This window comes from Cynocephalus volans, chromosome X (assembly GCF_027409185.1).
Source record: "Cynocephalus volans isolate mCynVol1 chromosome X, mCynVol1.pri, whole genome shotgun sequence".
Classification (NCBI taxonomy): Eukaryota; Metazoa; Chordata; class Mammalia; order Dermoptera; family Cynocephalidae; genus Cynocephalus; species Cynocephalus volans.
The window spans coordinates 12,590,231-12,615,849 of record NC_084478.1 but is presented as its reverse complement, the minus strand read 5'-3'; the positions used below and the strand labels follow the sequence as shown (position 1 = coordinate 12,615,849).

General features: G+C 42.7%; 1 pseudogene; it reads right to left on the bottom strand.

Annotated features, from left to right (window-relative positions):
• LOC134367178 (claudin-34-like) overlaps positions 1-25,361 on the bottom strand; it is a 28,873-nt pseudogene extending 3,512 nt beyond the window's left edge.
• Positions 25,362-25,619: the final 258 nt, after the last annotated feature.

The following is a 25,619-nucleotide window of genomic DNA, read 5'->3' as shown; positions in this document are numbered from 1 at the left end:
TGAGAAGCCCCGCTTTGCAGAGACTGTAGGCCTGGCAGGAAGCAGATAGGCCTCTGGGGTCTGAGGTAGTCTCCAACAGGTCATCACACACGAGATCATCAAGTGTGTAATCAGGAGTGTCGGAAACCATCTCTGCCACGTCAGTCAGGTTTAATCAGGAAAACTCTGGGGGTCTCAAACAGGGAGGATTTAATACAGGGAATTAGGTGCTGGAAGAATGGGCTGGCTGGGGGAATGAAGGTCAAAGAACATGGCTCCTGGCTTTCAGGAGATCAGGGGGTTGCTGAAATTGCAGGAGACAAGAGTGCTACGGGTTATATGTGTTCCCCAAAATTTCATGTATTGGAAACTTGACCCCCATTGTAACAGTGCTGAGTATAGGAAATCCAATTTTGATATTTGAAAGGTGGGGCCTTTAAGACATGATTAGATTGTGAGGGCTGTACCCTTGTGAATGAATTGAGCTGTTAATTGAATAATGGATGTGGTTCTGATGGCTCTACAAGGAAAGCGAGTGAGCAGGTCAGCTCTCTCTTGCTCAGCCCATTCTTGCCATGTGACACCCTGGTCACCACGGGACCCTGTAGAGAGTTCGCACACAGAAGGCAACCCTCAGCAGATGTGCTCCGTGGACCGTGGACTTCTCGGCCTCCAATACTTTAAGAAATGAATTTCATTTCTCTATAAATTACCTAGTTTCAGATATTCTGTTATGAACAACGGAAATGGACTAGCACAAACAGCCTGTGTTCCTGGCTGCCTGTATGACTGGTGCAGGGGGTTCACGGGAATGCTCGGAGGGCAGGGGAGAGTGATCAAGCAGACAGGATGAGCCTGAGTTAACACCAGATAACCCTGCAGGCCGCATGTGAGGGATTCTTTGTGGGTTTCTGCCCCCTCCCTATGAACACCGTCAAAACTCACAGGAGTGGCCGCCGGCAGCCATGTTCATTCATTCACCTAGGAGATGTTTATGGAGTGTCTTCTGTGTGCTACCTTTGTTCCACACGACCCTGCTTTTCTGGCCACAGCTGACGTTCATAGGAGTAGGCTCTGACCAGAGCTGGATGAATCTAATTCTTTCCTGAGAGACTGGGAATTGGGGAGGTAAGTCATATATACAGTACAGGAGAACTTGGTCAATGTCCGTGAACTTCTTCTATTGCCCAGGATCATGGATAAGCAATGGAAATATAAAAAAATATTCTTTTTTGGAGATTGTATTAGTCTGTTGGTTTTTTTAAAATTTTTTTATTAGTCTGTTTTTGTTGCTTATAATAAAGTACACTGAACTAGGTGATTTATTTTATTTATTTATTTATTTTAAAGATGACCAGTAAGGGGATCTTAACCCTTGACTTAACCCATGCTCTCCCAGTTGAGCCACGGGCCAGCCCAACTGGGTGATTTCTAAAGAAAATGAAATTTATTGCTTACAGTTTCTGAGGCTGGGAATTCCAAAGTCCGTCTGGTGGTGGCGAAAGTGACCCAGGGGTCTCACATTGCAAGATGGTGGAAGCAGAGAGAGCACAGAGAGAGAAAGACAAACTTTCCTCTCTCTTCTTTTAAAGCCCTCAGAAACACACCCCTGACCACCACTTTTAATCCATCCACCACTGCACGGTCCTCCAATCCAGTCACCTCTTCAAGGCTCCACCTTCTAATAACCGTAACAGGATTTCCCACCCTCTTACCAGTTACAGTGGGGGCTAAGTTTCTAACACATAAAACTTAGGGGGCACAATTCAAGCTGCAGGGAGTTTTGGGGGGACATAATTCAATCCGCTACAGAGACTGATTCGACTTCTCCTTATGTTCTGTGAAGTACCCCAGGACTCCTGTAATAGGTGCTATTTTGTTTGTTTAGTTCTCTGGCTTAGGCCAGGGTTTTGCAAACAGGCACTGTTGGCATTTTGGGCTGGATAATTCTTAGTGGTGGGAGCTGTCCCTTGCCTGTCCTTTCAGAAGTTTAGTAACATCCCTGGCCCCCGTGCACTAGACGCCTGTAGCAACCCCACCCCCTAAGCGGTAGCAACAAAAAATGTCTGCAGACATTGCCAGATGTCCCCTGGGGGGACAAAAATCATTGCAGTTGAGAACCACTGAGAGCCTAACTCAAGTTGGTTTGGCTTATTTGTAATTAAGAGTCTCAACGTCCCTCGCATGCCCCAGAGATTCTGGGAGACACGATTCTCTTACTCAGGAGCGTCTCAAAATTGGCTCGGCAGTAACTTTTCCATCTAAGACACTCCAGCCATATTTTGGTCTGAGGGTGACATTCACAGCAATTCCTGTCGAGGATCTGACGGGTCATGATTCTCAAGCAGGAGCAAGGGCTGCTGCTCTGAAAGGGGAAGCGATTCCTATTACGGGGACTCACAGGGCAGCTTCTGCCACTGCCAGTAGGGCCCGAGGCAGCCTTGCAGCCGTGCACGGCCATTTCACGGCCCTGCCACGCCTCCCTGTGCGGTGACAGGCTTCTTCCCGGGGGGCTCCTTTTCTGGCCCAGCCGCAGGCCTGCGTTGTTGGGTGAACAGATTGACCTCACAGAATTCTCCCGACTCCACCGAAGCTGGCCTTGGTGACTGCACCCCACCCCCAGCCCTCATTCTGCCGGGGCTGGTCTCCTCCCTTCTCCCCAGCGGTACAGCCACCGCACCCCAGAATGCCTTGCAGCTCCCTCTGCCTGCAAAGCCAGTCCCGCTAAGCAGCAGGTATACTAAAGGAAAAGTAAAACCTCATTAGCTAGATTGTTCCTAGAAAATTCATGTAGGATCCTGAGGATTGCTATGGTTCTAGGACTTCATACATTGTGTATCTACTATCATATCCTAATATTTTGCAGGTGAAATAAAAGGATGCTCGGCCAGCATTGTTCATGAAGGAGAAGTAAAATGCACTAAATATCTATGGATAGAAGATTGGGTATATAAATGATGGTAACAGTCCAGGTGGCAGCAGTGGTGAGGGTGGCAGTAGCACCAACAAAAATGCGTCGAGAGCTTCGCATGTGCCATGAAGTGTTGAAGAACTTTACGTGTGATTTCATTTAGTCTCTCAACAATCTTATGCAGACAGAACAATTACTACTCCAGTTCTGCAAATGGAGAAAGCCAGGGACAGAGTTAAGCAGCCAAGATGACACGTTAGTGGCTGTTGAAGATCCCAAGCTCCGCCCTATGTCGGGGTCTGGTGCCCTTTCACTTCATGCACGTGCCAGCAGGAAACACCACAGACCCCTGCCGCGGTTGGCGCTGGGGTGCGGGCCACCGCTGCTTGTCAGAGGGTTTTGCAGGTTATGTAACCGTGGGTCTGCTTGCTACGCTTCATTTACAACATTAACGTGGGATTTCTTTTTTTAATATTTATTATTAGCGTATTCATTCTTACAAATCGTGATATTTCTTTATGCCCTTTGCGTGACCTATTCCTTCCCAAACACTTCCCTCCTCCCTAACATGGGATTTCCATTTTCTACCGCATATTATACAAATGAGCCATGAATGTTGTCTGTGGCTTCCAAACTAGAAGTTTACATCCCAGGACCTCTGAATTTAGCATGGAATGACGACCCCAGCAAGACCTCCGTCTTGCACAGTTTGGGAGAAACCTGGGCATATCTAGGGAAGCGTTTCTGTATCAGAACAGAGAGAGCCACGTACATTGTATATCTAAATAACTCCTTTCCCAGGGATGTCATTATTCGGTCCTTCTGTCCCTGACATGTGACAGTTCTTCAGATTCCCGCCCTGACTTCAAACCCTCAGCATAATATTGGTTCTCTCCGAGGCTTTCTCAAATAGCTCTGTGACTTGCAGCCCCTTTGACTCTAAGACATTGGTTCTCAACGAGGGGCGACTTTGTCCCCACCCCACCCAAGGGGACATTGAACAATGTTTGGAGGACTTTTTGGTTATCACAACTTGGGGGGTGCTACTGGCATCTAGTTCGTGGGGATCAGGGAAGCTGCTAAACATCCCATCAGGCACAAGACAGCCCCCATGAGAATTCTCTGGCCCCAAATGTCAATAGTACCAAGGTTGAAAGACCTGCTCTAAGCCAAGGCTGAAGCCAAATGTTTTTACATTTACTGTTTCTGTTTCCACTGTGGCAGAGCCAGCATTTGAACACGGCCAGTTTGATCCCAAGCCCACTGGGAACCAAGTGCACGGGAGTTCCACTCAGCTGTTAATACGCATCAAATGAAAATATATGAACTAACAGGAAAATGTGCAGAGTGTGTGTGTGTGTGATATATAGGATTAAGTGCATAATTATTTGCATGCTGTGATCTCATTTCTGTAAAAATGTGCACGTGTGTATATGTTAAAAAGAATGGAGAAGAATTTTGTGCCCCCAAATTAAGAGTGGATATATCTGCGAGGTGGAATTCAAGAGCTGTGTGTGTGTGTGTTCAATTCCGAGTCATTCTTTCGTTATTTATTTTAACTGACAAAAATTTTATATATTTATAGTATATAACATGTTGTTTTGAAGTATGTATAACTTGTGGGATGGCTAAAAGGAGGTAAGTAACATATGCATCACCTCACATATTTATCACTTTTTCTGTGTGGTGAGAACCCAAAATCTACTCTCAGTGATTTTCCTTTTTCTTTTTTGCGGCTGGCGGGCACGGGCATCCAACCCTTGACCTTGGTGTTGTAACACCCCGCTCTAAGCAGCTGAGCTAACTGGCCCACCCCATGTCAGTGATATTTAAGAATACAACCCGTTGTTATTAACTATAGTCACCGCGTTGTACAGTAGACAGATGTCTTGAACTGATTCGTCCTAACCGAAATCTTGTGCTCTTTGACCAACATCCCCACCCCGACTCCCCGGCCTCTGGTGACCACCATTCTACTCTCCACTTCCATGAGTTCCACTTTGTTAGATTCCACAGATGAGTGAGATCGTGCAGAATTTGTCTTTCTGTACCTGGCTTATTTCACTTCACATAACGTCTTCACGTTTATCCGCGTTGTTGCAAATGACAGGATTCGCTTCTGTCTTTCAGGCTGACTAGTAGCCCATCGTGCGTGTACACCACGTTTTCCTGGTCCGTTCCTCTGCTGATGGATGCTTCTGTTGTTTCCATATCTCGACTATTGTGAACAATGCTGCAGTGAACATGGGAGTGCAGGTGTCTCTTTGACGTAACGGTTTGAAGAGTTTTAGAAAACTGCATTATCGTGAGACCCCGACCACATTCCAGCTGTAGAACATGCCCGTCCCCCCAAATGTCTCCTAGTGTCCCCTCGAGCTCACTGCTCCCTCCACTCCCAGCACCAGGCCATCACTGCTCTGTTTCTGTCTGTGTCTTGCTGCCTTTTCTAGAAGATTCTTAGAAAGGGGATCATGACTCTGGAGTCTTCTCGTGGGTTTTCTACAGAGACAATCATGTTGCCTTTGAGAAATTATCGTTTTGCTTCTTCCTTTTCATCCTTCCACCTTCAATTTCTTCTCATTCTCTTTGTGTCTGTTTAGTGGTTACCCTTCAATTTTTAACATATTTATTCACTTAAAATCTAAAGATGATGAATGGCCCACAATAAGCAAAAGCATTAAAAAGCTTTGGCCCTCATTATCCCTCTCCTACTTTACACGTTATATGTGAACGTGGAACACAGACACTTACAAATTATAATCAGTGCTGGTTTAGATTTACGCACCTGCCTATCAGTTTCTTTGCTCATCGTTGCTTCTGGATCCAACCTCATTCCCGATTCAATTATTTTCTTTTCCAGGTGTCTCTTTTCTGTAAGTTCTTGATGTGAAACTGCCTTCATTTTGTCCTTATTCTTGAGTGATCGGTTAGTAGATATAGAAATTACTGGTCTATTATTACTTTCTTTCAGCACTTTGGAGATTCCATTTTTCATTGACATTGACACTGCCACATGTCCCCTAGGAGATGAAGCAAAATCACCTCCACTAGGCCACCGAGTTAAAGGCGGCGACTGACCCAGGCACATAAATGCTGTGCTGTATTGAGCTTGTTCAGTTTTAGTTGATAAGTTTTTCTCACAATCCTCTCAACATACCATAACATCCATTAGTCTGGGTCATTGACTACATTTAGCCCAGTGGTTCTCAATGGGGGGCAATTTTGGAAAAGGCCACGTGGAAAAGTCTGAACATTTCTGGTTGTCGCCACTGAGAGGAGAGGGGATGCTACTGTCATCCAGTGGGTAGAGGCCACTGATGCTGCAGACATCCTCCAGTGCCCCGTACAGCCTCCCTACCCCCGGAAGAACTCAGCCCAAGACGTCCATAGCCCTGAGGTTAAGGAACCATGCTCCAACCTAACCAAAAATAAGGTCTTAAAGATCTCTAAGCCCTAAACATGACTATAATATTCTCCTGTGTGTACATGTGAGCTTATTCTAAACTTTCATTCATCTTGGAGTTGGTTGTGTTTCTTGATGCGGACCTGAATTATACCAGTACTTTCCCTGCCTCTGGTTTTTGACAGTGTGTGTATAGAAGATATTCGCCTCCAGATTTCAGCAAGTAAAAAGCTTCAAAGAAAGGAATAGATTTGCAGATTGGAGCAGAAGAGGAGAATACGAGAATAAGCTTTAGACATGCCCTGAGACACCAAATGAATATGTTTTATTTCAAATGAGTAGATGATGAAAATAATATTATGTGTAGGTACCAAATTTCTTCAAAAAGCTATTGGCAGCCTTTCCAAAAAGTAAAAGCCCTCCATTCAGGTCTCTTATTTTGAACATTTGGACATAACCATGTGTCTCTCTTGATTCAGACATTTTGTTAAACGTGCCTCACATAAACAAGCTGGCACTTAGGACTGAGAGGGTGGCAGTTATGATTCCTAGTGGAAACACATAGGTGCAGCGTTTCTTTGTCAGCATTTCTTTTCCTACCGGAAAGTTAAGTGGAAAGTCAAGGGTGGTTTGGCCGCAAAAGTCCATGGCAAAATTCCAGGTCACTGAACTAACCGTACAAACAGAGCTAAAGAAAAGAAAGAAGGCGGAGATGTTGTAACAGGACTGGATAAAATATTGGTACGGGTCCTGGGTGCAGCTGAGCCAAAAGGCTGTGGAGCTGAACAGCAGGACTGTTGCCTTTATCATATTAGCCAACAATATCAGGGTCCGCCCATACTCAATTTCACTTGAAATGGTCCAGTTCGAGTTGAGAGTGCTGTGCACTTGCACATCAGTTACTGAACCAGAGATGTTAAGTATTTGAAAATAAAAAGCATCCCAAAGTCCAATGAACACAACGGGAACAACCTTGCTGCCGAATTCCCATATGTGCCAGGATCTGCTTTTTGCTAGGATTATACCGAAAACCCATGACGCAAAGCTGAAAAGGAGGCCAATCAGTTTGTAGTGCAGCTGCTTCATCTCAGAGACTGAAGAGGAGGCAGAGTCATCATGAAGTCAAGCCAGGAACACCCAGGAGGGAAAAAAAATAGATTGCATCAGCCACGGTTTAGAGCGCTTAATATTTGTGTCATCCTTATTGTCTGAAAGTGTATTTAAGTATTCTAACACGTATTGGCCTTCAATTAGTGTTCTAAATATTTTAGATAACAGTAAAACAATCCATGACCATGGTGGCAATATCAATTTGTAAGACAGTTTTTGGAGTACAATATTACAACATCTTTCAAAAGTTGAAACGTTCATATTTCTTATTCAGCAGTTCCAATTCCAGGACTTAGTACTAAGATATGTATACGTTTGCAAAAACAAATGTAAACAGATGTTAATTTCAGCACCATTTGCAATAGGGAAAAATTGGAAATAACAAATGTCTATGAGTAGAGGAAAGCCTAAATAAACGATGGGACATGCAAGATTACAGTGGCATATTACACGGCTATCGCCAAGAATGAGTTAATCTCTATGAACTGTCTGAAGAAACCTTTGTATTATATCTACAAAGGAAAACAATAACACATAAGGTATGACCATCTGTGACAAAAGAATACACATCTGATTTTTTTGATCTATACAAATAGATATGGATGTGCTTTTTTTTAGAAGTTTAGAAGATGCATACAAAATGTGTAATTCTAGGGAGATCATTTGGGTAGTGTGACAACTTTCATTCTTATTTGCATATTTCTCTATAATTTGTATGTTTTTAATGAAAGGCATACATAGTTTTATAATTAAAAATGGAATGAACATGACCTTGGAGATCTACATGTTAAGCACAACAAACCACGCCTGTTTACATTTCTTACCCATCACTGGCTCACAATTTCACTTTTAGATATTGGCTTCTTTGGGGTGCAACTTTTTTTTTTTTTTTTTTTTGTGGCTGGTCACAGGCATCTGAACCCTTGACCTTTATCAACACTAGGCTCTAAACAACTGAGCCGGCTGGCCAGCCTGCAACTTTAGAATATCTTGATGTATTTTACATAAAGCAAATATCTCTATGAAGCAAAATTTACATCGTGAACCAACTTATTTGGATCTCTTGTCTATTGGAATTGTTGGCAGTAAGTGGAAAGGACAATCAGAAGATTATAACCCTGGAGCTTCCCCATGTTGCTCTGCAGAAAGGAGTGGGGTGAGATCTGCTCAGTCACCAGGTGTGTGGAGAATGTAGGCAGCTGCCCATGCGGAAGACTTCAGGGGCCTCCAAACTGTATCTCCTTGCTGGGAAGCCTGATATTTCTAACACCGTATTCCACTGTCCCCCAGTCTCCTTTCTAATTGCATGAAGGCAGCAGTTTTACCTCTCAGGAAGTCACGCTAGCACAGTGGGTTTGGGCTTGACTGCAGGGTGACTAACTCACTATCTAGGAGGACTTCCTTGCCCGTGGAGGTCTGCGGGAGTGGCCACAGGATCAGTGAGCTTTGATGGAGGGTGTCAGGATGGGGATGCTGTAGTCGGCAGCAAAATGTGCCAGCTCAGGGATGCTATGGCGCTGTCCATGTGGAAAGCAGTGGGGTGGGTGTGGATATGTTTTTCCTGAAGACCAAATTTGAGAGACTCATATACCTTATTTACAATGTTTACCCTTGAGCCTTGTACAAGAATTCACACATTCAGAAGATTAGTAAATAGTCTTCATAGCAGTAGGAGATTTTGAACCGGGAGGAAAAATGTCCCCAAAGAAAGAAATGAGCCCTCTGTAGTGAAAGAGGGACTGTTAGGGAGAGTTCGGGCTCTGAACACCGGCCAACAAATCCCTGGCTCTCACAAGATGTTGCTTCCATGCTTGCCCTGTGCTTTGTATAGATCAGGCCCCATTCTAAACACTTTCTGAGTTCTAGTACCTTCAGTTCTCATGACAGCCCACTGATACATGTACAATTGTGATCCCCATTTTATAGACGAGGGAGCTGAGCCCAGATGAACATGGCAAAGCTAGACTCCCAAGTCCTCACTGGCAGACGCAGTGCTTCCTGGCCCTCTCCATAGTGGATGGCATTTATTCACATCAAAAGAGTATCACAAAATAGAGAAATCCCATGTCAATTGTAATAAGAGCCATCTGTGGCCTTCTTTGTGTCCTGTAAAAAGATAAAAGTGACCCTCAAATGATAGCAGCATAGGAGAAAGTGCAAATGCACACTTGCCTCCTTGTCTCCTCTATCCATTTGACTGAAGACCTTTTAAAAACTAGTACTTTTATTTAAAATAATCATCATTATAATGAATATATATGCACATATATAAATGGTAGTGAGGATGCGGAGGTTGCTGTGCACTGCTGGTGGGAATGTGAGATGGTGCAGCTGCTGTGGTGAACGGTCCAGCAATTCCTCAAAGGCTGAAACCTAGAGGCAGCACATGACCCAGCAACCGCACTGCTGGTGCACAGCGCAGAGAGCTGCAGTCGGCCCCGAGCGGCTGTGTGCACCCCCGTGGTCACTGCACTATTCACAATAGCCAAAATGTGGGACCAACCAAATGTCCATCGATGTATGACTGGCTAAGCAAAAGCGGTCTACACATACATACGATGGAGTGTTCCTCGGCCTTACAAGGAAGGAGATTCTGACCACGCTACAACGAGGATGAAACTTGAGGACATTATGCTGAGTGAGATGAGCCAGGCCCAAAAGGACAAATACTGTCTGATTGCACCCATATGAGGTACCCAGGGGAGTCAGATCTATGGAGACAGTAAGTTGAATGGGTGTTGCCAGGGACTGCAGGAGGCAGGAATTGGGGACAGAGTTTCAGCTGGGGAAGATGAAAAAGTTCTGGAGATGATGGAGGTGATGATTGCACTGCCACTAAATATACTTAATGCCACTGATGTGTACACCTAAACATGGGTAAGATGGTAAGTTCTGTGTTATGTATGTTTTCCACAATAAAAAGTATTACACAAAAGCAGATACTGTATAAAGAGAGAGGATGCGTTCAAGTTTAGAGGAATGACACCCTGTGGTTGGAGATACTATCACTGTGTTTCTCAGACACGAATCAACCATAGACTTTCCCACACTCACACTCAGTCGCATGACTGCTGTCATGTAAAGTGAGCAGTGATGATGGAGATGACACTACCCAGAGCTGTGAGTTATCATTTACGTTCCTAGTGACACTCTGGCGGCCTCAGTTAAAAACGCCAAGAGCACAGAGTCTAGAAGATCATGCTGGAATTGTGATGATAGTCATTTAAAGCAAAATCCAGGTGGTCTGGGCTGACCTTTTTTTGTGGGACAATCCATTGAAGACCTTGAACTTCTTCACGGAGACGATGAGATGATTAATCTAAAGTGACTCCCGGGAAGTCTCAAGGATCTCCTTAACTTGGACAAAATGATAAACCGTGATGGTGTTTTCCACCAAATAAAAAAAGTGAGGAGGGGGGCTTCTCAGAAGTACAAATGGCAGTAACTCTCCAGTTGTCACGAAAGCAAATGCAAACATTCTCATGTCGCCATGACCACCAGGGCTGGTGTGGGCATGTTACAATAGGGACACATAAAAAGTGCAGAGTTGTCTGATATCCCCTTGAATTTGAGAAGTCTTTCTAGAACAGAATAATTATTTTTATTATTGTTGTTATTATTATTATTTTTAGGTCCTGGATCAAAAGGTCATTGCAATTTGTGTGTCATAAGTTGGAAAACCATAGGAAGACCCACACTGGATTGAAAGATGTTCTGTGACAGGAGCCAGAGGGCTTTGCTAGAGAAGTCAGGGTCACCTGGCACGCACCTTCCTTAGGTTTTCTTAAACAAGGAACCAGGGTTAGATATTGACGGTCTGAAACTCATAATGCACTCGTGTGATTTTGTTTCCTTTCGGTTGCAATGATAGATCCCATTCTTCCCCCTCTGTATTTAACTTTCAATATTGTGGTCATCTGATGATGCTTAAGGGTGTAGATGTATACAGTTTTAATTTAATACGTACTGTGGCCAAAATGCCAGAAACTCACACACTAAGCACGGAGTCAAAGTAAACTGGAATAAAAGTGGGCAGAGAGGAGAGAAAAGGGCAGATGGGAGATAACAAAGAGAGAGAAACCTGCAGTTTGTGTTTTTGTTTTTATAATTTATTCCCTTTTCTTTTAGATTATACTTAGGGTAAAATTTACAAAGAATAAAATATACAAATCTGCAGTGCACAGGTCGATGAATTTTCACATGGGCATACACCCCTGTAACCTCCTCTCAGATCAAGATACGGGGTATTCCTGTCTCCTAAAAACTTCCCTCCTGCTTCTTGCCAGTCCATAGCCACCACTTCCTGCCCTCACCCAGATCTAACCACTATCCTGACTCTTCTTCTCACAAATTACTTCTGCATGTTTTTGAACATCATATAAATGGAAGCACGTGGATTGTATCTTTGGTGTCTGGTTTCTTTCACTCAACATAACGCTTTTGAATTTCATCTGTATTGTTGAGTGTAGCATCACCCGGCTCATGGGTACCGTCGCACAGCATTCTGTGCTCTGCACGGCCCAATCTGTGCGTTCGTCCTTCTGTTGAAAAACACTGGGATGTCTCTGGTTTGGTGCTATGACAAGGAGGAATTTTTTGGTATTTTAAAAATAAGCCATATGCTTTCTTCTTTTTTTTTTTTTTGTCGTTTTTTTGGTGACCGGCACTCAGCCAGTGAGTGCACCCGTCAGTCCTATATAGGATTCAAACCCGCGGCGTGAGCGTCGCCGCGCTCCCAGCGCAGCACTCTACCAAGTGCGCCATGGGCTCGGCCCATATGCTTTCTTCTTAATCCGGTGTTTACAATCAAAGATTGGAAGATTGTGCTTCGCAGAAATAGATTTCTGAATGGACTGCGGCAAAGTGGGAGTCTAGCTGGGCTTTTGACATTTCATGGAGAAACCACACACAACATTGCCGCTTCCCCTGGTTTTCTCTGTTGGGGTAGCCTTCCTCTTAGAAGAGGAAACAAGAGAACTCTAGGAAAGGCAGACAGATGGAGTCTTTTAGGCTAAAAATTAGTTTGCCCTACGCTTCTAGAGGAAGAACCCAAGAGGGCCACAGCCCTTAGATTAGAAGGACCACAGTCCTTAGATCAGGCTGTAGGTTAGTAGGATCTTTATCTTAGTAGGGCAACAGTCCTTAGCTGTTAGAAGGGCCAAAGCCCTTTCGTTTAGGCTGGAGCATAGTAGGACCACAGACCTTAATTTTAGCAAGGCCAAAGCCTTGTAGTTTGAGGAATAACCTAACCTTTTAGTATTGCACATAGAAATGCTAAGCTTGGGAAAAAAACAGAAAACTTGCACAGGACCGAAAAGTCCCTGGTGTGGATATGAAAATCATAACAAAGCAAAAGTGCTTGCTCTAAGGCCAAGATGCCCTTGGTGCAGCTAAACCTACTTAAGAAAGAGTATGTGAGTTAAAAGCTTCAAGGCTACTCTCCCAATTAGCGGTTGGTTCCACATTTCACCTTCCTAGGGAACTAAGTGTTGCCATAACAATTATCTCATTGGTTCTTTTGCATGTCACATAGCTCAGTTTTATGATTCCTTTGATGGCAAATTGCTTAAACCATTTTTAAGTTGCACCTGCTTTAATGAAAATTATGTAGCCAGTTTGTTTATGTTTTCTCTGTGACTGATTAACCACCTGTGTTCTTTTCTGTAACTTTCTTGGCTAGACAACAAAAAGCGAGAAAAAACCTAGTTTGGTTTATTTATTTATTTATTTTCCAAGGAATGCTTCTGTCTTGAAGAAGTCATCTCCTGGAATTAACCCATTCTGGGCCTCTCATTTGCTCAGGAAAGATGGGCTTTGAGGAATACTTTGGGTCTCCATCTCCGTCACCCTGGGTACAGGTGACGCTGGTAATGTCGCCGAGAACCGATAAGGCCTCTGCGTGTGAAGACCAGGACTTTCATCTCAGCTCCACCTCTGACTGGTGACAAGTCACTTAGAATCTCTACATTTTATTCCTTCTTGTAAAGGACAGGAGACACCTGCCCTGTGTCCTGTTCCCCACCACAGGAATATGATACTTCCCAGCACACAGGCCAATCTGGTCCCTTCCCCGGGGCTGCCAACGGGCTTGGCCACGATGTGGAAGGTGGAAGCTGTTCACGAAGCACAAAGCACTCAGCTCATTGGGTATGAGGGTGACGGTCACCTCCTGGTGTTTCCTCAGAGTCTGGTGTGGGACTGAGAATGAGATTGTGGGGGAGGAAGGGGTCGCCAGCTCCGAGCTGGGCCCGCCCCTCACTGGCTCCTTTCAACTGTCGCCTCCAGGCCTGTACAGCAAGGCAAATCATAACTAAAGCCAAAATGTTTCATAATTTTAGTTATTATTTTAGTTATACTAAGTCTCCATTTACAACATTAGAGCTAGCGCTCAGACCCTTCAAACCCATTGTACAGACTGGGTCACCAGACCCCTCACACGCAGGTCCATGCTAGTTAATTGGGAAAGATTCCAGATACCACGAGCTGTTGGAGGATGACATGAGCTCAGTCCTCAGCTTCCTCAGCAGCAGCAGGTTACTGGCCTGGTAGCTGACAGGTCTGGCGGTGGCGGTGGCCTTGCGGAGGGTCCCGGGGACACTAGCAGCAGCAGCCTCCAACAGCAGCAGTGGCCTCCCCATGGCACCCGCCCCAGGGCATCCCGGGGCTGGGAGGCGGCCTGGATCAGAGCCACTCATCCTTTATACTTAAGTCCATCAGCGAGGACACCTGGGTGCACAAGCACAATTACACTAGACAATAACCAAGGAACACTGAGCACACGTGCCTATTTATATCAAACGCTCAGCAAGATTCTGAACAACTGAGGGGCCCTGACCATTTTCCTATATTTTCCCAACAAGCCCGAATGCCATAAAGCACCCTCGCAGCTCCCAGATACCTTAGAAAGCTCTCTAGTGGGGAGAAAGAATGAAAGAAATGCCACCAGCCCTTCCAGCACCCTTTGGTGTGTGTTGTGCTGACAGGAAATACACAGGACACACTCTCTTTGCTTTTTCTTGTAAATAATGGAGAAAAGAATCTTTAGTTCAGAAGGTCTCGAGACTCCGTTTTTCCTTTCTTCCTTTTACCCTGCTCTCCCAAAACAAAGCATGCCACGGTGTCTTGCTCTCTGTTGAGACCGAAGGCAGAAGAGGGTCAAGGGACCACTTCCCCCACCCTGAGCGAAGTCAACTTCCCCCTATGACCACCAGGTGGCAGACGGGGAGCTGGTTCAAGCGAGAGCTGCTCAGAGTAGCCGTTCCTCATAAACCTGTCTTCAAGTTTCTGTTTTCCAAGTAGCATGTGATTTTGATTCACTTAAATTACACGAATCATTTGCCAAAGCTCCTTAATGTAAGGTTAGCGTTAATTAGACCTACTGTAGGGAAAGATTTTGTTGGGGAAACGTGAGGTTTACCTAGGAACCATTTTAGAAGCCATTCTTGTAGTTACATGGAGAACACATGAGAATCTCTCCAAGACCAGCCCTGAAGGCCTGAGTGGGATTCAGACTCACCATCCAGCTCCTTTCAAAGGGGAAGGAAGCCAAGAATTCTAACTAAATGCAAAAGGGTGTGATTCCCTTCTAGTTCCCAATGCTTGAGAGCTGAGGATATTGTACAAATTACAGTCACCAGGAGAAGCACATTTACTAAAGAATGCTATCAAAATTTTACAAAATCTCTTAGCCATAAAAAAGGATGAACTTCTGCCATATGCAGCAATATGGATGAGCTTGGAGAATATTAAGTTAAGTGAAATAAGCCAGGCACAGAAAGAGAAATGCCGCACGTCCTCTCTCATAAGTGGAAGCAAAGAAAGAAAAAGAAAGAAAGACCACAATAATACATTGAATTTTCAGGAGAGAACAGACCTAGGGTTACTAGAGGTGGGAAAGGGGGAGGGGGAGGGGGTAAGACATAAATTGGGTAAGGGACACGAAAAATAATTATGACTTGTAATGATAAGCATGCAAACAATATTGATTCAATCTCCAAATATTGTATCAGATTGTGGGGGAGGAAGGGGTCGCCAACACCGAGCTGGGCCCGCCCCTCACTGGCATCTTTCAGCTCTCGCCTCCAGCCCAAATGCCATACACCACCCTTCCGGCTCCCAGATACCGTAGAAGGCTCTCTAGTGGGGAGAAAGAATGAAAGAAATGCCACCAGCCTTTCCAGCACCCTTTGGTGTGTGTTGCACTAACAGGAAGTACACAGGACACACTCTCTTTGCTTTTTCCTTAAATAATGGAGTAAGTTGATAGTCAACTCTGTACTCCAGAAATATGTATAATCAATTATGTTTCAATTAAAAAATGAATTTAAAAAACTCTACAAAATCTCCATCAGAAAGGGGGAATTCCTTGCGCACAAATCAGAACACAAAGCCCAGAGGCAAAGGATTTGTTTGACGTTATATGAGCAAACCAACCCCGCTGGGTTCCTAGGCAGTGTTTGTGGAGCATGCATTCGTAGCTGATAGACTGACATTTCACAGGGGGAACCAATTTTAAAATGCTCTCCAAGACTTAAATAAATATTCTTTGAGAAGACGAACATTCCAGGTTTGCCTTTTGATCTCTCTTCTGTGGACTCACTAGGACCCTTCCGTGTGTGGAAATCTGAGATAAAAGTATGTCTAATGTTTAACCTACAAATGCCTTACTTTTTCAGCCATTTATTTATTCTTGATTGAGGCCCTTTATACACCTGAAAAGCTGTGGACAATCAAGCTGCACAAGTAGAAGGTATATGTTATGTCCCCATAGCTTTTGGTTGAATGTTTGGTGGCACTTCTCACATGAAATACATTGATGTTCGCTGAAGGACTTAATCAGCAAGAGAATAAGCTGAAGTTGTTTGTCCCCCCAGGGCTGGCCTTAAGCATGACTTTGCAATGGAATCAGATAAGGACAATTGGGGGCTTAGAAGTTACCCTCAGAGCTAGTGAGGCCACCCTTGAAGTTTGGGACAAAAAAGCACTCCACAGCCCACAAAAGGCGCACCTGGTGAGTGGGGTCCTGGGAGCAGTGACCTAAATTTGTATAAACAAGACCTATGCTCCTAGTAGAAGTTAAAAAACAAAACAAAACAAAACCATTGTAACCATTCCATTGATAATCACCAGAAGAGAGGAAGTATTTAACTCCTCCTCCCCACAACTATAAATGTGGAATGGAAAAAGTAACACTCTGCATGTGTTGAAAGTCTAAGAATACATTAGATTTGCCACACTCCCCAGCAATCCTACTCCAAGATATCTACCCAAGAGAAATGAAAACCTGTAGTCATGCATAAACCCAAATGCAAATGTATCAAATAGCTTTATGGATAATTGCCCTGTACTGGAAACAACCCAATGCAAAGAAAACTACCTTAAGCTTTCCTTCAACTGCAAAAGTAGACTTCAACAAAGGGAAAGACATCCCATGTTCTTGAATAGGAGGACTCAATATTATAAATATGTAAATGATCCCTAAGTTAATGTATAAACTTGGCATTATCCTAACGAAAATACTGAGAGTTTTGTGTGTTTTCCAGTCTGGAGTAATGCAAGTTGATTATAAAGTTCATATGGAAAATAAGTAGAAACAAGAAAGTCCTCAGGGTGGGGAAGGAATAAGATCCCAAATAACATACATACTATTTTAAAATAAGTCTCTGTGATGCTTTTAGGTGTTCACTAGTTTAAGAAATACCTAGAGAACTGGTAAAGCGTTCTTTCTGGATGTGTCTGTCAAGATGTTTCCAGAGCATATTGGCCTGTGAGTTGGTGAACTGAGTGGGGAAGATCCACCCTCAATGTGGGTGGGCACCGTCCAATCGTGTGGGGACCCAGATAAAACAAGAAGGCAGAGGAAAGGTGAATTCTTTCTTTTTCCTGGAGCTTGGACATCCTCCTTCTCCTGCCCTTGGACATCAGAACTCTAGGCCCTTCAGCCTTTGGACTCCAGAACTTATACCAGAAGCCCGCTGGGTTCTCAGAGCTTTGGCCTTGGACTGAGAGTTATACCATCGCCTTCCCTGGTTCTGAGGCTTTTGGACTTGAATTGAGTCAGGCTACTTGGATCCCAGGGTCTCCAGCTTGCAGACAGCTTGTTGTGGGACTTCTCAGTCTCTGTAGTTACATGAGCCAATTCCCCTAATGAATCCCCTGTCATGTATTGATGTCTATTTATCTATCTCTGTCTATGTCTATCTGTTGCTCCGCCTCCCACGAATTTGTCACCCCTATTGCCCTGGGTGATAGAGCTGCCAGAGATTACTCAAGGCCCATCTCTTCTGAGCAGTGAGAAGCCCCAAAATGGAGTTAATCTCCCAGAACCTTCAAGATAGAGGCATTCCTTCCATTTGGGAAATTAACCACAAGTTGTGTTTCTCTTCCCACATTTATTCTCCAGACCAGGAAGTTACAGGAAGAGAACACAGGTGGGGTTTTTTCCAAGTACAGTTAAACAAGTTTAACAATAGAAGCTGGTAACATTCAGTAAGACAAGCAAGGTGACATTCTATAATGCAATTAAGTCGATCCACTAACAAAAGCTTGATCTTAGCAAGCATTTTCTTCTACAGCAATTTCCCAGTATCTTTACATATCAATCAGTAACCTGTCTGTCTTTGAGCCAGCAACCTTGCTGTGTTACAATTTTTATCTTACAACAGAGACTAGACAGCCTGGAGAAAAATTCCTGTCCTTTGCAAGGTCAATATTTGAAACTGCAAGGCTTTGGAAAACCAGGCCCTGTGAGGTACATTTGCTTTATGTGTACTCCACATCTATCTATATATCCTATTGGTTCTATTTCCCTGGAGAACCCTGACAAATACAATCTCTACTCTGGTATGAATGTCCCCACAAAACTCAGACTGAAGCTTGATCTCCAGTGTAACAATGACAAGAGGGTGTGAAATCTGACTATGATATTTAAAAGATGGTGCTTTAGGGAGGTGATTGGCTTGTGAGGGCCCTATCCTTATGAATAGTTAATTTATTGATGGAGTAATGGGTTAATGGATAAGGGGTTTATAATGGGAGTGGCACTGTGAGGCTTCATAAGGAGATTAAGTGAGCATGTTTACATGCTCTTGCCCTCTTGCCATGAGATGCCTGGTGCCCCCTCGGGGCTCTGCAGAGGCCCCACCAAAAAGAAGGCTCTCACCAGATACACCACATCAGCCTCCAAAACTGTAAGAAATAAATTTCTTTTCTTTATAAGTTACCCAGTTTCAGGTATTCTGTTATAAGTGATAGAAAATGGACTATTACAATACCTGAAATTTAAAGCAGGGTAGGACCAGTACATGAATATACAAATACACTAAAGGGGTCAAATAGGATGTCCAGAAATGAGCCCAAGATCTGGAAATGATAACATTTCCATTTAATATGGAAATGATAACATATCAAATCATTGGAGAAAATATGGATTTTAAAATTAAGTGGTATTGTACAAAAGGAGAATCATTTCGAAAAAATAAAATTTGACCCAATACACTACATCAGGATAAATTGCAAATGAATACAGTAGGAATGGACCCATTCAAGAGCCAGGAAAATAATGAACAAAGGCCTTTATAACATGTAAGTGGGAGAAATACACCTAAACTGTGACTCAAATACCAAAAGCAATAAAAGGAAGATTAATAAGTTTAACAATAGGTAAACATTACCAATACATTTGCATACCAAAAAACCATAAGCAAAGTACAAAACCAAATGACAAATTAAGAAAGATATTTGTGACTGAGAGCACAAAGGGCAAATATCCATACCATATTAAGAGCTTCTAAAAATCAAGAATACCAACATGTCAGTAGAGAAAGGGGCTAGAAACATACTTAGATACTGTGGCGGGCAGCTTGTGACCTGGCCGCAGAGATTCCCACCTAACTCTTAGTCAATCCCCTGACCCCTTCCTGCGAAGTGTGGGCTGGACCTAGTGGCTTGCTTCTATGAATAGAAAGTGGCAAAAGCCATGGGATGTGACTTCTGTGGTTCAGTTATACAAACATCGTGACTTCCTTCTTGTTAGCACTCTCTCCGTTGCTGTCTGTCCCTGGCTGTCTCACTTACTTGCTCTGCCATGTTGTGAGAAGTTCTACGGACCTAGGCCCATAAGGTAAGGAACTGAAGGCTCTGGCCAGTAGCGTTTGAGGAACTAAGGAAATGAATCCCACCAACAGCAGTGTAAGTGAGCAGTGAAGTGGATCCTTCTCCACTGAGTTTTCAGATGAGACCACAGGCCCAGCTGGCATTTTAATTGCAGCTTTGTGAGAGTCCATGAAGCAGAGGACCGGCTAAGCTGTGCCCAAACTCCTGATCCACAGAAGCTGTGAGGTAATAAATGTGCATTGCTTGAGGCCACTCAGTGCTGCAGGAATCTGTTACATAGCAACAGACAACTGACAGACAATGCTGAGAAAAAAACAATAGCCACTAAACATTTGAAGGAGTACTCAGCCTCACTAAAAAAAAAAGGTCATTGAAATAACACAGAGATAGCCTTTCTCACCAATCATATTGAAGAAAAATTCAGTGTTTTGCATTGTATTCTTTGACAGGGCTGTGAGGAAGCAGACATTTTCGTAGCTGGCTCATGGGAGTGCAAAATGGATCCCCCCTGTATTAGTCCATTTGTGTTGTTTATAACAGAATACACGGAACTGGGTGATTTATAAAGAAAACAAAATCTATTGCTTACAGTTTCTGAGGCTAGGAAGTCCAAAGTGCATCTGGTGGTGGCAACAGTGACTCGGTGGTCTCACATTGCAAGATGGTGGAAGCAGAGAGAGCAGAGAGAGAAAGACAGACTAGCCTCCTCTTTTAAAGCCCTCAGAACCAGGCCCCTGACCACCATGTTTAATCCATCCACTACTGCACAGTCCTGCAATCCAATCGCCTCTTGAAGACTCCACCTTTCAATTACCATAATGGGATTTCCCACTCTCTTAAGAGCCACATTGGGGGCTAAGTTTCTAATACATAAAATGTGGGGGATATAATTCAAGCTTCAATGAGTTTTGGAAGGACAAAATTCAATCCACTACACCCCCTATAGTGGAAGATTTAGCAATGTTTTTTAAAATTACAAATGTATTGACCCTTTGATCCAGCAGCCCTAGGAATCTATCCCAAAGATATACTGGCAAAAATACAAAAATATATAGGCACAAAGTTATAATATGTACACACACACACGTTTATACATACATAACTGATTGAATAAATCAGAGCACATCCACACAATAGAATGCTTTGCAGCCATAAAAACAATAAGAAAGATGTTTACATATAGACTGATCTCCAAGAAAGTATTACCCAGTGAAAAAAGCAAAGTGCTAAGCTATATACACACTATGATAGCATTTATAAGAGGTGGAATAAATGTGAACACATACCATTTTGCACATATGTGCAAAAGAAAATACTGAAAAATAAAATTAAAATGTTATCTACAGTGGGAGAGAATAGAATGGGGATGGGAACAGACGTTTATTTAGACTTTTTTCTGAATGAACCTGGTTATGTAAATTTGACTTTGAAATTATGTAAATATTTTACATATTCAAAAAGAAAACTATATAAAAAAGACAAAATAAATCCCTAAAAATAGAAAACAAGCTGAAAGGAATAAACTTAATTGCTTATCAAGCTGGTGATATAACCATACAAAGAAAACTTTTACACCAAATAACTTTAGAATGCAGTGTTTTGACTATCGAAGCCTAGTACAATCAATTTTAGGGACAAATAGAGCTTCAAAGAAACCTTAACCTTTATCTATTATGCTTACTAATGATATTGGTAATATTTAAAAAATTTTTCTATGTTACAGAATAAAGCAAATAAGTAATTATGTCAGTATTGTTGGGTTTTGAATCTGTGAGAAAGAAATGCAGAATATAATTGCAGCTAAACAACATTTCTGTAAGTTAAGGACGAATTGAAACTCATAATGATTTTTTTCATCTCAGAAATTCATATATCCTAGTCTTATCCACTAAAGAGATCGAGATATGGCGACAACTCAGGAGGAAAGGCACCAGTGGGGCCCAGCTTGTGGTTTCTAAATCCCAACCCTATGTCGAGGGCTCAGTGAAGGAACAGCAGGTTGGGTTCAAGGTCTTCTGACAGACATGTACAAGATACACCCGGGAAATCTTGTTGAGGGACAGAATAGAAAGCCTCAAAGACTAATAGGGACTGCTAATGGGTCTGGGGTTCTTCCTGGGTTGATGAAAATGTCCTGCAATTAGGCAGTGGTGATGGTTGTACTATTCTGTCAATATACTAAAAAGCAACGAATTGTACACATTCAAAGATGAATTTTATGGTATGTGCACTGTACTTCAACCAAGCCTTAGAAAAATTATTTAAATAGAGTATTTTTAAGAGCAAAACAAAAAAGATGAACGGGAAGCCCCGTACTGGCAGCGTGCAGACCACAGGAGTCACGTCTATGAGATGCTTATATGATCTCACTGCATTTAGAATTTCCTGTGCTCCTGAGATAGTGCTTCTGCAGCAACATCCTTCCCTTTCAAATATTAACTTGCATTTTAGTCATGTTTTTTGAAAGAAAGGAAAATGACTTTGATTTTATGAGAATTACAATTTTTCCTTCAACTTTAAATATGGGAACCAACACTCATGGCTGTTTAAGAAAATGGTCGTTAGCACAATATATCTGTGCTCATTAATATTCTAGGCATGTTTTTAACTGGGAAAAGTTAATTTGTTTAAAAAATAACCTGAAGATTATAAGATGGGAGAGTTTCTAGCCCACACATGAAAAAAAAAACTTTCGGGAATTGTCACTTACTTTGAAAATGAAGTCCATGAATAGGTTCCAAGAGGGTTATGAACTTGTGCATAATTTTGTGTGCATGGGCATTATTCTGGGGAGAATTTCCATAAGCTTAAGAACCTCTGCTATACAAGGTAATTAGATAAGAGTAAATAAATATGTTTTAATTTCAACATTTCTCTCCATAACACTTGATGAATGTAGTTATTAATTGTACTGTTATGTCTTTCTCTGTACCATTTTTTTCTTTAGGAAAATCATTTTCATAGAACAAATTTCGTTGAGAAAGTGAGGAGTTACATGAGGCAAATAGAATGTTATGATTGTCTTGAATATAGATTTTTTTTTTTTGCTCTTAGAAAATATCAATGGAGACAAGTCAATGGACATATGTGTCCCCATGGCTTCACTGCCAAAGATGCTACAACTTGATCATAAAAAGGAGTAACGAATGCAACTGAGTGAAACATTTTGAACATATCGAAACCCACAAGTTACTGTTAAAAACATTTATGAGACAATTAGGGAAATTTGAACATTGCGTATTTGAGTACATTAAGAAATTACTGTTAACCTTTTTGATGTGATACTGGCAATGTGGTTTTGTCAAAGAAAGAAGAGGTCCTTATCTTTTAGAAATATATAATGTTGTATTTATGGATAAAATAATATATTGCCAGTGATTTACTACAAACTAATCCAATTCTGCCGTCAGAGCAGGTAGTAAGGGTAGGGATAAAACATGACTAATCATATATTAATAACTAATGAAGCTGAGAAAATAAAGACTACTTTTGAATGTATTTGAAAATGTCCATGATAAAAACACAGAAACAATCTCATGAGTTCAGACTCAAGAGTTATTGATACTCCAAAAAGAGAAAGAAAAAACTGAAACAGAAAAAAACAAAAAACAAAAGCATTGGGCAACACCGAAGGTAACTAGGACATTCTCCCTGTCTACTTGAGAAACCAACAATTAGAGGGAAAAAATAAAGTATTTACCCTGACTTTTTGTAGGCACTGAATTTTATTTATTTAATTTGTTTTTTAAATAGTGCAGTTAATTTTCACTCCATCTTTTCATCCCCTATTCAGCAAAAATGTATTCTTGGTGGCTGGCTGGTACATTAATCCAAAGCCCTGACTTTGGTGTTACCAGCACCACGCTCTAACCAGTGAGCAACCAGCCAGCCCTGAATTTTGGACGAAGCAAATGGCCACAGCTAATGAGGGAAAACTCTTTACAAAGGCATCCCAGCTAATAAATCCGGCAAGAATGTTCATGTTAGAATGTCACCGCTTGCGATCCTTACTGTGATCCAAACAAGGACAGTCAATAGATGAAACAATTAGGGACAGAGGGAGGTGTGATGAGAAAATTTACAAGAGGGGTCAGACTTCCCCTCCCGGATCCACCACTGATCAGTCTTCGCATCACGAAAAGGAACAAGGATCACGTGCCACCTGCTATGATGCGTTCAGTATGCAGTGCATGGCACCGCCTATGACATGGTCTTCCTCAGAGAGGTCACCAGGGATCTAATTGAGCCTCTAGTGGTAACAAGTTAAGTGACAGGACAATTGACCCTCTTTCTTCAGCAAATCCAAATCATTAAAAACAAAACAAAACATAACAGGCTGTGGGGGGAGTGCCGTGTGTGTGTGTGTGTGTGTGTGTGTGTGTGTGTGTGTGTGTGTGTGTGTGTGTGTGTGTGTGTGTGTTAGATTAAGACTTACGAGGCAGAAGGAGTGGCTTGTCACAAATAAAACTACAGAATTATTTTTGAGGTATTTAAAAATTCAGAGTACTTGATGATAACAAGGAATAATTGTTAGATTTTTGGTTTAATTCGTTTGCAAGAAAATGTCCATTTTTAGAGAGTGATATTGAAGCACATGGAGATGAAGGAACGTGATGTCTGGGGTTTACTTTAAAATACTTGGAGAAAAGAAACAGATTTAAAAGGGGGAGGCAAGTGGAGAGGAAGCTAAAATCTCTAATAATTGTTGGTAATTGTTGAGTCTGGTAATGCGTGTGTGACGTTCCTTAGACTCTTCTCTCTACTTTCGCACATTTTGGAAAACTTCATATGATAGGGAGATGTTACTACCATGGCATAGGATAGAAGGTTCATTATTGTTTCTGGCAGCAGCTTAGGAGGGAGATGCGAGAGCTTAATGTACTCAAAAACTCTTACTTTCATACAGCAGGTTTATAGTATTGACTATCTACTTTAGCCAAAAATTAAAATCCAGATCCAATAAGACCAACTGACATGTGAGCAAGAGAGGATTTTTGTTTGCTTGTTTTTTAATGAAAGCTCCCAATTCAACCACCTCATCTTATGCACAAGATAACAAAAAGAAACGGTTGGCCAGGTTTTGTCACAAACTACATTTGCCTTGGTCTTGAGTCCTTGGAATTACTTGGTAGAGCATCTTGGTAAGAGTTCCCATAAACTCCTGGGAATCTGGGATTTGCAAAGCCAATGCAACCTGGAAATGCATATTTCTCGAACCTTGGGATGTACTGGGCTCTCCAGGGGAAATTTGTAAGAGAGGAAAAGCAATCCACTTAAAAACATCAGGAAGGCAGCTATCGTTGCCACTATAATGGCACTCCCAATTTCCTGAGTACCTGGCTTGAGGGGCAAATGGTAAGCTGGTGGGAAGGCAATACCCTTGGGGTTCAGGATGGAGTAGTAATTCCAGAGCACAGCAATTAAGATACAGACACCAGCAGTTATGTTCAGAATTCCTGAAGCAATGAATGGCCTGCAGGTGGCATTATTCTGAAGAATCCCCATGTACACATTCCTAAGTGCAAAGATGTTGAAGGCTCTCCCCAAGAGCCCTAGAATGGCAGCAGCCACCAGGAGGTGTTGAGCGGCACGGATAGCAGGAGGAAGGAAGGTGTCACGGTAGGTGTATTAGTGGCAAACTTTGGCTTTGCTGAAGTTATAGTGGTAAACACAGACTCTCCAGATTCCCACACTGGCAAGGCAAGAGGAGGCGTGGGAGCAGTCATCTGTGTGCCACATTTGCCACTCCACAAAGCCCATGGAAGACATGCAGAGGATCCATCCTATGCTGGAAAGTGCAAAACCTGCTACTTGATGATCGGCACTATTGATGAACAAGGTCATGGCAGCAACGTTCCGTGCGGAAATGAAAAGAAATACAGGGCGTCATGAGGGTAGGCTGCTCGGGCCGGGGACAGTCCCCATGACTGAGAAGTACCAGGAGAGAAGTGCATATGAGCATCTGAGAAAGGAGACATTTGACCCTCTTGCTCTCCTGGTGGGGGCAGAGGCTGAGCAAACCCTGTGAAGGGCCATTTGGAAACGTTTGTCAAGAGCCTGAAAATGCACAATCCTTCAAACAGGCAATTCCACTTCTGAGCA